The sequence below is a fragment of the Trachemys scripta genome, chromosome 1 (genome assembly GCF_013100865.1).
Source record: "Trachemys scripta elegans isolate TJP31775 chromosome 1, CAS_Tse_1.0, whole genome shotgun sequence".
NCBI classification, from domain to species: Eukaryota; Metazoa; Chordata; order Testudines; family Emydidae; genus Trachemys; species Trachemys scripta.
Genome location: NC_048298.1, coordinates 194,991,350 through 195,003,366, shown reverse-complemented (window position 1 = coordinate 195,003,366; position 12,017 = coordinate 194,991,350).

Genomic DNA, 12,017 nt, shown 5'->3' with positions numbered 1-12,017 from the left:
TTGTATTCTGTAAACCAAAGGTGGCTATTCAAAGGTAAATTAGTGGGAAACTAGAGCCAAAGATCGTTACATTGGGTATCGGTATCTTGAGTCTTTTGAAACACTGCTTTACTGCAAGGCACTCCCATGAGCTATGCTTTATAATCTTCAGTAATATCCAGATTTGTCAGCATACAGCAGATTAGTTTTATTTTATACATTTTAGTGTCTTCAATGCAGCTTGTACGATTGTTTTGTTTTGTTTTTTCTCTTTTGATTTATCAATACCACTAAATAATTTGTAGAAGTATATTGCTTGTTCATGTCTTCTTCCTAAGTCTGTTTAAGATGAGAGGATGATTTGTTTGTGCTGTCATTAAGAAAACCATATGTTAGTGTGGCTTTATGGGGAAGTGTTTTAATTTTTTTAAGCATTCAAGTAAGGTTGCCTCCAAAGGAGTCTGAATTGCTCATCCAAGTACAGAGGCTGAACAATGACTGGGCTGCAAGTAATGCCAAAAATCTGTTCAGCTCAGTCCAATTATTTCCAACATTAACATCTGTTTTTAAAAAATGTCTTGATTACACCTCTAAAATTTCTTGATGCACAAAGAAAAGTATGCACTCATAAGTTCTATGCATCCTGTCAAGTGTCTGGGACTAAGCAAAATACACACTTTCATTTACAAGTCAGCACACATACAAATATCATGGAATTGCCTTTTCATCCAATGATGGAATGATTAAGAATGGACTAGTAGAGTTTGCAGGATCAAACTTGTGCATATGAGTAACTAACTCAGGTGAGTAGTAGTCCCATTGAGATAAATGGCACTACTCCCTTCGGTAAAGTTCTTAATATGTGTACTTGGTTGCAAGATCAACACCATACTTTGTACTGTACATTTAGTGTTTATGGATTATGAAGTTAGCGAGGTTTGAAGTGGACTAACTCAGTGTAACAAAATTTATTTGGGGCCCACTTGGGTCTTTCCATTGACTTCACTGGGAATTGGAATAGGCCTTTGGCTCTCAGCCTGATGAACCATCTATATTGCAGCATTTGGTTAAAAGAAAAGGATCAAGTCAAATACCAGTGCCTTTCTCCAATAGCATGGAGATAAGCACAGTATAGGAATCTAGACAAAACTGAATAGTGTTGGCTAGGAAATTGTTACCTTCTCCATGATTATTGAAACTGAAGGAACTGCTCTCTCAGCAATGTATCAGTGACCAAGCAAACAGCCCATGGATGCTGATGTATACTTGGTGAGTGTTCATGGAAATATCTTAGACTGCAGCTTTTGTACTGGAGGTGGGCAGGAGATGGCTGCTAAGGGCCAGACTTTGATACCCTCATTGACACAGAGTAGCGATTTACTCTATAAATGTAACAGACCCATTGAAATTGATGGAACTGTGTGCAGAGTGAGGAATGCATAACGTGAGTAATGGTGGCAGAATTGGGCTTTACGTTGGTTAGCCTATGAAGCACTGAATATTGTTATGGATTGGCTTAAACCTCTTTGAAACAGCACTTTAAGAAAGATGTGAACAAATTAGAGAAAGTCCAGAAGAGAACAAAAGTGATGAAAGGTTTAGAAAACCTAACCTATGAGGAAAGGCTGAAAGAACTGGGCAGAGATTATATATTAATAGATTAATTATTATTAGAGAGATATTATTAGATTTTTTTTCCCCTTCAGATTCTACTAAGGTTAAAGAGGAAGAATGGTTTAGTCACATGGTTAGGGTTTAAGGCTTGGGTTCAATTCCCTGCTCTGCCACAGACTTTGTGTGTGACCTTAAGCATGACACTTAGTCTCTCTGTGCCTCATTTTGCCACCTGCAGATGGCACTTCCCTACCTCACAGGGGTGTAGTGAGAATAAATACATTAAAGATTGTAAGGCAGTCAGATACGACAGTGATAGGGACCATATAAGTGCTTAGCATAGATAAGTTTGTGCTAGTGCTTAACTCCCCTGTAATGATTTATGTAGAGAGCTGATCTCATATTCCCCCTCCCCAGCCCTTCCAAAAATGAATTTATTCATTGCTGCTCTGTGACTTTCAGAATATTGTAAAATATTAGAACAATCTGAAAAAAAGATGACCATGAAAAATAGTCTGAGTCAATAATTTCCCTCTTGAGAATGGTATCTACTGCCACAAAGGGTGTAGGAGATCATATTCTGAATTTGCATTGGTCTTAAGCAAGGAACATTTCAGTCATGGGGGAATGGAACTTGGCAACTAGGACACTTTGTGTTAAAATTGGAGACTATAGAAAGAGTGCCAATGTGTCAGACTCACTAAGGGTATGTCTACACTACGAAATTAGTTCGAATTTATAGAAGCCGGTTTTATTGAAATCGGTTGTATACAGCCGATTGTGTGTGTCCACACAATACAATGCTCTAGGTGCTCTAGTCGGCGGACCGCGTCCACAGTACGAGGCTAGTGTCGACTTCCGGAGCATTGCACTATGGGTAGCTATCCCAGAGCTATCCCACAGTTCCCGCAGTCTCTGCCGCCCTTGGAATTCTGGGTTGAGATCCCAATGCCCGGATGATGCAAAACAGTGTCGCGGGCGGTTCTGGGTACGTGTCGTCAGGCCCCTCCCCCCTCGTCACAGCAACGGCAGACAATAGATTCGCGCCTTTTTACCTGGGTTACCTGTGCAGACAACATACCATGGCAAGCATGGAGCCCGCTCAGCTCAGCTGAGCTCACCGTCACCATATGTCCTCTGGGTGCCGGCAGACGTGGGACTGCATTGCTACACAGCAGCAGCTGCTAACTGCCTTTTGGCGGTAGACGGTGTAGCATGAGTGATAGCCGTGGGGCTGGCAGCCGTAGGGCTGCATTGCACCAGCCCCTTGCAGGCAATGGTATATTATGACTGGTACCCATCGTCGTCGTACTGGTATGGCTGTCAATCATGGCCACCTGGGCAGACATGCTACTGTTTCGATGATGACGGTTACCAGTCATAATATACTATTTTCTGCCAATTGCCCAATATTGTCCGCTAAGCACCCAGAAGAGGCCGAGGGCGATGCTGGGTGCTGGCGGACGTAGGGCTGGCAGACGTGGGGCTGCATTGCTACACAGCAGCAGCCCCTTGCCTTTTGGCAGATGATGGTATTTTATGATTGGTATCCGTCATCATCGTACTGGAGAGGCTATCACTCATGCTGCACCGTCGGCTGCCACCTTAAGATGTAAAAAATAGATTTGTTCTGTGTTCATTTGCTTCCCCTTCCTCCGTGAAATCAATGGCCTGCTAAGCCCAGGGTTTCCAGTTTAATCTTTGGGGGGACCATTCTGTGTGACAGTTGTTTGTGTTTCTCCCTGTTCCTGTACCTGTACGCCATGTCGTCACTCGGCCCTCCCTCCCTCCCGCCCTCCTTCTCCTGGTCCATCAGATACTACTTTCGCGCCTTTTTTCTGACCAGGCGCCATAGCTAGCACTGGGATCATGGAGCCCGCTCAGATCACCGCGGCAATTATGAGCACTATGAACACCACGCGCATTGTCCTGGAGTATATGCAGAGCCAGAACATGCCAAGGTGAAACCCGGACCAGGCGAGGAGGCGATTGCAGCACGGCGACGAGAGTGATGAGGAAATTGACATGGCCATAGACCTCTCACAAGGCACAGGCCCCAGCAATGTGGAAATCATGGTGTCACTGGGGCAGGTTGATACCGTGGAACGCCGATTCTGGGCCCGGGAAACAAGCACAGACTGGTGGGACCGCATCGTGCTGCAGGTCTGGGACGATTCCCAGTGGCTGCGAAACTTTCGCATGCGTAAGGGCACTTTCATGGAACTTTGTGACTTGCTTTCCCCTGCCCTGAAACGCCAGGATACCAAGATGAGAGCAGCCCTCACAGTTGAGAAGCGCGTGGCGATAGCCCTGTGGAAGCTTGCAACGCCAGACAGCTACCGGTCAGTCGGGAATCAATTTGGAGTGGGCAAATCTACGGTGGGGGCTGCTGTGATCCAATTTGCCAGGGCAATGAAAGACCTGGTGATAGCAAGGGTAGTGACTCTGGGCAACGTGCAGTCAATAGTGGATGGTTTTGCTGAAATGGGATTCCCAAACTGTGGCGGGGCCATAGACGGAACCCATATCCCTATCTTGTCACCGGAGCACCAAGCCACCGACTACGTAAACCGCAAGGGGTACTTTTCAATGGTGCTGCAAGCCCTGGTGGATCACAAGGGACGTTTCACCAACATCAACGTGGGATGGCCGGGAAAGGTACATGATGCTCGCGTCTTCAGGAACTCTGCTCTGTTTCGAAAGCTGGAGGAAGGGACTTTCTTCCCGGACCAGAAAGTGACCATTGGGGATGTTGAAATGCCTATCGTGATCCTTGGGGACCCAGCCTACCCCTTAATGCCATGGCTCATGAAGCCGTACACAGGCAGCCTGGACAGGAGTCAGGACCTGTTCAACTACAGGCTGAGCAAGTGCCGAATGGTGGTGGAATGTGCATTTGGACGTTTAAAAGCGCGCTGGCGCAGCTTACTGACTCGCTCAGACCTCAGCGAAAAGAATATCCCCATTGTTATTGCTGCTTGCTGTGCGCTCCACAATATCTGTGAGAGTAAGGGGGAGACCTTTATGGCGGGGTGGGAGGTTGAGGCAACTCGCCTGGCCGCTGATTACGCGCAGCCAGACACCAGGGCGGTTAGAGGAGCACAGCAGGGCGCAGTGCGCATCAGAGAAGCTTTGAAAACGAGTTTTGTGACTGGCCAGGCTACTGTGTGAAACTTCTGTTTGTTTCTCCTTGATGAACCCTCCAACCCCCCCCCCCGACCCGGTTCACTCTACTTCCCTGTAAACCAACCACCCCACCCCACCCTCCCCTCCCCTCCCGCTTGCAGAGGCAATAAAGTCATTGTTTTTTCACATTCATGCATTCTTTATTAGTTCCTTACAGAGGTAGGGGGATAATTGCCAAGGTAGCTGGGATGGGTGGGGGAGGAGGGATGGAAAAGGACACACTGCATTTTAAAACTTTAACTCTTATTGAAGCCCAGCCTTCTGATGCTTGGGCGATCATCTGGGGTGGAGTGACTGGGTGGCCGGAGGCCCCCCCACCGTGTTCTTGGGCGTCTGGGTGAGGAAGCTATGGAACTTGGGGAGGAGGGCTGTTGGTTACACAGGGGCTGTAGCGGCGGTCTCTGCTCCTGCTGCCTTTCCTGCAGCTCAACCATACGCTCGAGCATATCACTTTGATGCTCCAGCAGACGGAGCATTGCCTCTTGCCGTCTGTCTGCAAGCTGACGCCACCTATCATCTTCAGCCCGCCACCTCTCCTCTCGTTCATGTTGGGCTTTTCTCATCTCCGACATTGACTGCCTCCACACATTCTGCTGTGCTCTATCAGCCTGGGCGGACATCTGCAGCTCCGTGAACATCTCGTCCCTCGTCTTACGTTTTCTCTTTCTAATGTTCACGAGCCTCTGCGAAGGAGAAACATTTGCAGCTGGTGGAGGAGAAGGGAGAGGTGGTTAAAAAAGACACATTTTAGGGAACAATGGGTACACTCTTTCATTACAAGGTCGCATATTTCGGCTTGCAGGCAGCCATCGTAGGCCACAGTGTTTTGGCTTTTTTAACCTTCTTAACATGTGGGAAAGGTTGCAAACAGCAGCGCATTTCCCATATCAAGGATGAATTGGGTTGTCCATTTAAAATGGGGTTTCAATGTGAAAGGAGGGGGCTGCGGTTTCCCGGTTAACATGCGGCACAAACACAAGTAAACCACCCCCCCCACACACACACGATTCTCTGGGATGATCACTTCACCCCTCCCCCCCACCGCGTGGTTAACAGCGGGGAACATTTCTGGTCAGAATAGCAGGAACGGGCGCCTCTGAATGTCCCCCTTAATAAAATCACCCCATTTCAACCAGGAGAGCTTTCTGGAGATGTCCCTGGAGGATTTCCGCTCCATCCCCATACACGTTAACAGACTTGCTTGCTTTTTTTTTGTAATGTTTACAAATATTTACAAAGTTACACTCACCAGAGGTCTCCTGTGTGCCCTGAGGGTCTTGGGTGAGTTCGGGGGTTACTGGTTCCAGGTCCAGGGTCACAAACATATCCTGGCTGTTGGGGAAACCGGTTTCTCCGCTTCCTTGCTGCTGTGAGCTACCTACAGTACCTCCATCGTCATCTTCCTCGTTCCCCGAACCGTCTTCCCTGTGTGTTTCTCCAGTGAGAGAGTCATAGCACACGGTTGGGGTAGTGGTGGCTGCACCCCCTAGGATCGCATGCAGCTCCGCGTAGTAGCGGCAAGTTTGCGGCTCTGCCCCGGACCTTCCGTTTGCTTCTCTGGCTTTGTGGTAGGCTTGCCGTAGCTCCTTAATTTTCACGCGGCACTGCTGTGTGTCCCTGTTATGGCCTCGGTCCTTCATGGCCTTGGAGATCTTTTCTAATACTTTTCCATTTCTTTTACTGCTACGGAGTTCAGCTATCACTGCTTCATCTCCCCATATGGCGAGCAGATCTCGTACCTCCCGTTCGGTCCATGCTGGAGCTCTTTTGCGATCCTGGGAGGACTCCATCACGGTTACCTGTGCTGATGAGCTCTGCGTGGTCACCTGTGCTCTCCACGCTGGGCAAACAGGAAATGAAATTCAAACCTTCGCGGGTCTTTTCCTGTCTACCTGGTCAGTGCATCTGAGTTGAGAGCGCTGTCCAGAGCGGTCACAATGAAGCACTGTGGGATAGCTCCCGGAGGCCAATAACATCGAATTCCGTCCACACTACCCCAATTCCGACCCGCAAAGGCCGGTTTTATCGCTAATCCCCTCGTCGGAGGTGGTGTAAAGAAACCGGTTTAAAGGGCCCTTTAAGTCGAAAGAAAGGACCTCGTTGTGTGGACGTGTCCAGGCTTAATTCGGTTTAACGCTGCTAAAGCCGACCTAAACCCGTAGTGTAGACCAGGCCTAAGTTGTGACATGAGCAGAACTTCCAGGAAGGGCCAGGGCAACACTACTTTTTGTTCTCACCGTGTCATACACCAGTGCCTTCCCAAACTGGTCCCAACATATTTCCCCAGTTTTAGAATTTAAAATAAACAAACTTTCCCGTTTCAGGAACTATGCTTTAATGAGTCCGTTTTCCCTCTGTATTAAATGATATAGTCACTTACTTAGGGGAATAAACATTATAGTTCCATGTCCTTCAGAGAAAATAAGTAAATCTGGGCTCTGGTTTTGGCTGGCTCCATAAATACAAACAATTTACCTTTTTGGCTAATCTTCAGGACTGAACCTTCCTTGTCCTTGGTTTCAGTGCTTAACAAAGGCCTTTCCTAATCAGTGACCAGAGTAGTCCTGTGCCACTGTACAGGGAAGGGCCAGCCAAAGATTCTGGGTGAGGTGACTGGCCCTATTGAAGTCAATGGGAATTTTGCCATTGACTTCAATGGGGCCAGGATTTTACTCTCCCTCTTTTATCCTTGTTCTTTTAACAATTCCCAGCAGGAGCGCCTTCTCTCCAATATTATCAGCTAAGACAGTTTCTTCAGGCTTTTCCCATGCAAACATATTACTTCTTCCTTGATTGGCAGCATGCTGTAGGATAAATTAATTGACATCACTCTCATAACTCCAAATTTCTAATCTGATTATTAGATCAGTGTCCATAGTAATGAATCTAGCAGTAAGAGCAGAAAATTTCTCTGCTATCTGTCTGTGCCAAAGCAAAAACTGATGTTAAGCTTTTCATGGATATTTTCCTATGTGCTGTACTAGCAAGTGCACCAACTTGAAGGCACTGTAGAGCATCTGTTCACTTGTTTAAAGTAGTGGAGAGTTATGGATGGATTCTTTGTCAAAACTAAGTGGTATTTGCCGCAGACTGTGCATCCGACATGATACGTGGAAAAGCAGGGACTGCAACTGTCTTGGCTTAGGGCTATTACAAAGTTTGCTACCTGACACAGTGCCAACTATTGGTGATTTTGAAGTATCTATTAGGCAGGTGTGAGCTTTTTTGGATGAATGATAAAATGTGTTTTTTTTAAAGGCATTAAAGAACCATGCCTTAAAATCTGATGAGCACTCATCTTCATTTGGAAGTAGAACAACTCTGGGCAATAGATTATTTGAATTCAGCATGAAGTCAGTAAAGGCCTTTTGGGAGAGCCATTCTGTATTATGCCAAGGTTTGCCTAAGCCACCAAAAACAAACAAGAAAGAAGCAGCAGTTGTTGTTTGAGGCAATGTCTCTCTTGGAACACTTTTGTTTCAATTCAGGATAATGTACAGTAGTACTTCCTTGTAGCTAGCACACTTTTATAACTCCAGAAATAATACCGCATGTAATACTTCCAATGTGTTCACATTTTAACAGGCAGAGAAAGGCTCTTGAATGAGTGGCTGGCTACTCTTCGCAATTTCTTGAAGAGGTGAGAGTGTAAAGCCATTCACTGTAACAAGAATTTCTAGGAACAAAACTGTGTGATGCTAAAACCAACGTCAAACCACTCAGTGCCTCTCAATTATTTTCCACTAGCCCTACTCAGCACAAGAGACAGTTGTTGCAGTCTGTAGGAGTCAAAATTATAATGCTTTGTTATCTGGGAATTTGCCTTCTTTATTAGTGTGACACTCTGTACCCCATGTTCATCACTTTTATATATTACGATATGTTTTGTACAAAGCATGCCTTGTGAGGTATCATTTGAAAACTCATAATCTTGTGAACATCATTGCCCTATTAAGATGTGTATCACATCACTGCATATAAAATTATGAGATTTTACTATATGATTGTTAGTGAAACATATTGCAGTTTTGGATAATGCCCATAAACTAATTTTTCAGAGACAAATACTCACTGAGGTATCCACATAACCAAATAAACCACCAGGGGCTATTACCTAGATAATCGGACGTTTTTCAGCAATGGGGAAGTGTAAACAAAAAATTTACATTTCCTCCTAGATACGGTATGAATCTCACATACACAGGAGACTGTTTATCTACACCCCAGCAGGGTGAGAGGAGGTAATCCAAAAAGAGAGGAGGCAGGTATAAAAATAAAGGACAGTGACCTCCAGAGTACCCCTCTGTATTCCTTCTATCTCTCTGCTTATGACAGCAACAACTCTCAAAGAACTGAACAAAGGAAGGAGAGGTCATGGACTGGAAAGGCACAGCCTGTGAAATATATTGCAGCTCATGGTGAGACAAACCTTTTACTTTTAAGCCTATTAGTCTGATAAAGTTTAGGAATTAGCTTGCATGTTTATCCTTTTATTTCTTTTGTAACCAATTCTGACTTTTATGCCTTACCACTTATAATCACTTCAAATCTATCTTTCTCTAGTTAATAAACTTGTGTCATTGTTTTATCTAAACCAGTGTGTTTGGATTGAAGTGTTTGAGAAACCTCCACTTGAGACAACAAGGCTGGTGCATACAATTATTTCCTTTGTTAAAATGATGGACGATCTACGAGCTTGCATTGTTCAGTAGTGCGCTGGACAGTACAAGATGCACATTTCAGGGATGCAAGGCGGGGGTTATGCAAGTATCACCCTGTGTATAATTCCTGGATGGCTCGGCATAGCATTCATGTGTTCAGCTGGGAGTGACTTAACATGCTAGGGGCTGTGTGTGAGCAGAGCCTGGAAGGGTTTGCTGTTCACCAGCAAAGCAGTGTGTGACGGGGCACACTCGCCTCGCACTGTACAAGGAAGGGTTAACCCTACATTGTAGGTTGAGGAAAGCACGTCCCCTTTGCTTTACTGGGCATGCTCCAGGTGCACTGGTATAAAAGGGAGCAGCTCAGCTCAGTTGGGGCTGACCGCCAAGGAGGAAGGATGTGCTCTGCTGGCTCTAGCCAAGGATCAGCCGAAACCTGAGGTTGTGGAGGCCGGAGACACTGTAATCCAGGCAGACGCTAAGGTACCTACAGAGACCCTGCTGCATCAGGAGTCGCCAGGGACAGTGCAGACCGGGGAACCCGGAGACAGCAGAAACACCCAGACCATAGCAATGGGAACTACGGTAGTAAGCAGCCTAGGTGAATTAGATAGAGGCCCGATTAGTGAACCGGAGTTTTGAGTCAGCGTGTTTTGGTCAGAAACCCCACCACCCCCTGCTGACTCAGTGGCACATGCCCTTGCCACTACTAGGGCCCTGGGCTGGGGTCTAGTGGAGAGGGAGGGCCTGGACCCCTCTACCAGAGCCGCCACTCCCCTTCTTGTGTGGCCCCCTTCCTGACTGACTTTGGTCAGTAGGCCTCACTGCCCTGCAGAGAAGGGCGAATCTATGGACTCTGACCGCTAGGCCTTACTGCCCTGTCTTCCTGGGGCGAATGTACTCATTGTGGCTACTGGGCCTTACTGCTCCGCTAAGAGGGGCAAACATATTGACTTTGGCCATTGGGCCGCATTGCCCTGACTCATTAGGGCGAAGTTACTGACTGAAGCCACTGGGCCCTAATGCCGACTGGGGCCAATTTATTGACTCTGGCTGCTGGGCCGCACCCCCCTGCTAAGAAGGGCGAGTATATAGACTGGGGTTAAGAGTGCAATGGGACGCACTCGCCCCACACTGGACTGGGTTTTCCCCAACCCTGTCACACAGTGTAAAAAGCACTCCAGGCTGGAGAACTAAGGGGACACACCAATCCAGATAGTACCCTGGGGAATGTCACAATTAGATGTTCAGTATGCCAGTGGCTCGTTGAAAATGCTTAGCAGGATAGCTTAAGTTTTTTTATGAAATACTATTCAAGGCTTCAGGAAGTTCAAAGAGACTTATGGCTCAACTATGACAAATAATTTGGAACAACTTAAGTTGGCCACAAGTATTTCTGTTTCTTCTGTTGGTTAGGATAGAGTATTTTATACAAGAGGATAGCTGAACACTAAAACCTGGATCCAGCAAAGCACTTCAGCACATATATAAATTTAAGCCTGTGAGTACTCCCATTGAAGTGAAGTACTTTGGGCCTTCATCACAATACCCTGTCTATGAGTTGTGAGGAAGTGCTTTGCAAGTGGCCACGCTGACGATGCACAATACTCTGGCACATTGCATATAGTCTGATTAACTGTTCATCTTGCATAACAATCCTGAATGTAAAATATGTCCTCCAGACATTTTAAGATGTAAAGTGTGTGCATTTCTGAAGAGTGGGTATAGTGTTCTGTACTAGTATTTCCAAGATATCCACAACAGGGACCAATTTTCCCTATGTGTTTGCACTGCACCTAACAAAATGGGTTACTGATCCTGACTGGAGCCTGTGGAGTCTAACAAAGGGCAGATGGTGACCTATTCTTCATGCCTGCAGAGGGGAACAAGGGAGTGTAAGTCCCGCCTTTTATTCCCCTGCACCTAGTATGTATACCACAGTTAGGCTATGGCTACACTGGCGCTTTACAGCGCTGCAACTTTCTTGCGCTTTGGAGTTTTGAATGTAGCCACGGCCTTAGCTGCATAGAGAGGAGAGCAGCCTCCACTACATCCCTATCCCTGCTCATGTGGGTGGGAGGGGACAGAGAAGGAGTGGAGTCTTCCAATGATCTGAATAGCTGTCAGGGTTCCTTCCCCACTCTGAACTCTAGGGTACAGATGTGGCCACCCGCATGAAAGCCCCCTAAGCTTATTTCTACTAGCTTAGGTTAAAACCTGGTACGCTGCCACCACCAAGTGATTTAACAAGAAACAGGGAAAGGACCACTTGGAGTTCCTCTTCCCCCAAAATATCCCCCCAAGCCTTTACACCCCCTTTCCTGGGGAGGCTTGAGAATAATATCCTAACCAATTGGTTACAAAGTGATCAAAGACCCAAACCCCTGGGTCTTTGGGCAATGGAAAAATCAGTCAGGTTCTTAAAAGAAGGATTTTATTAAAAAGAAAATGTAAAAATCATCTCTGTAAGATCAGGATGGAAAATAACTTTACAGGGTAATCAGCTTCAAAGAGCCCAGAGGAACCCCCTCTAGCCTTAGTTTCAAAGTTACAGCAAAACAGGGATACCTCCCTCTA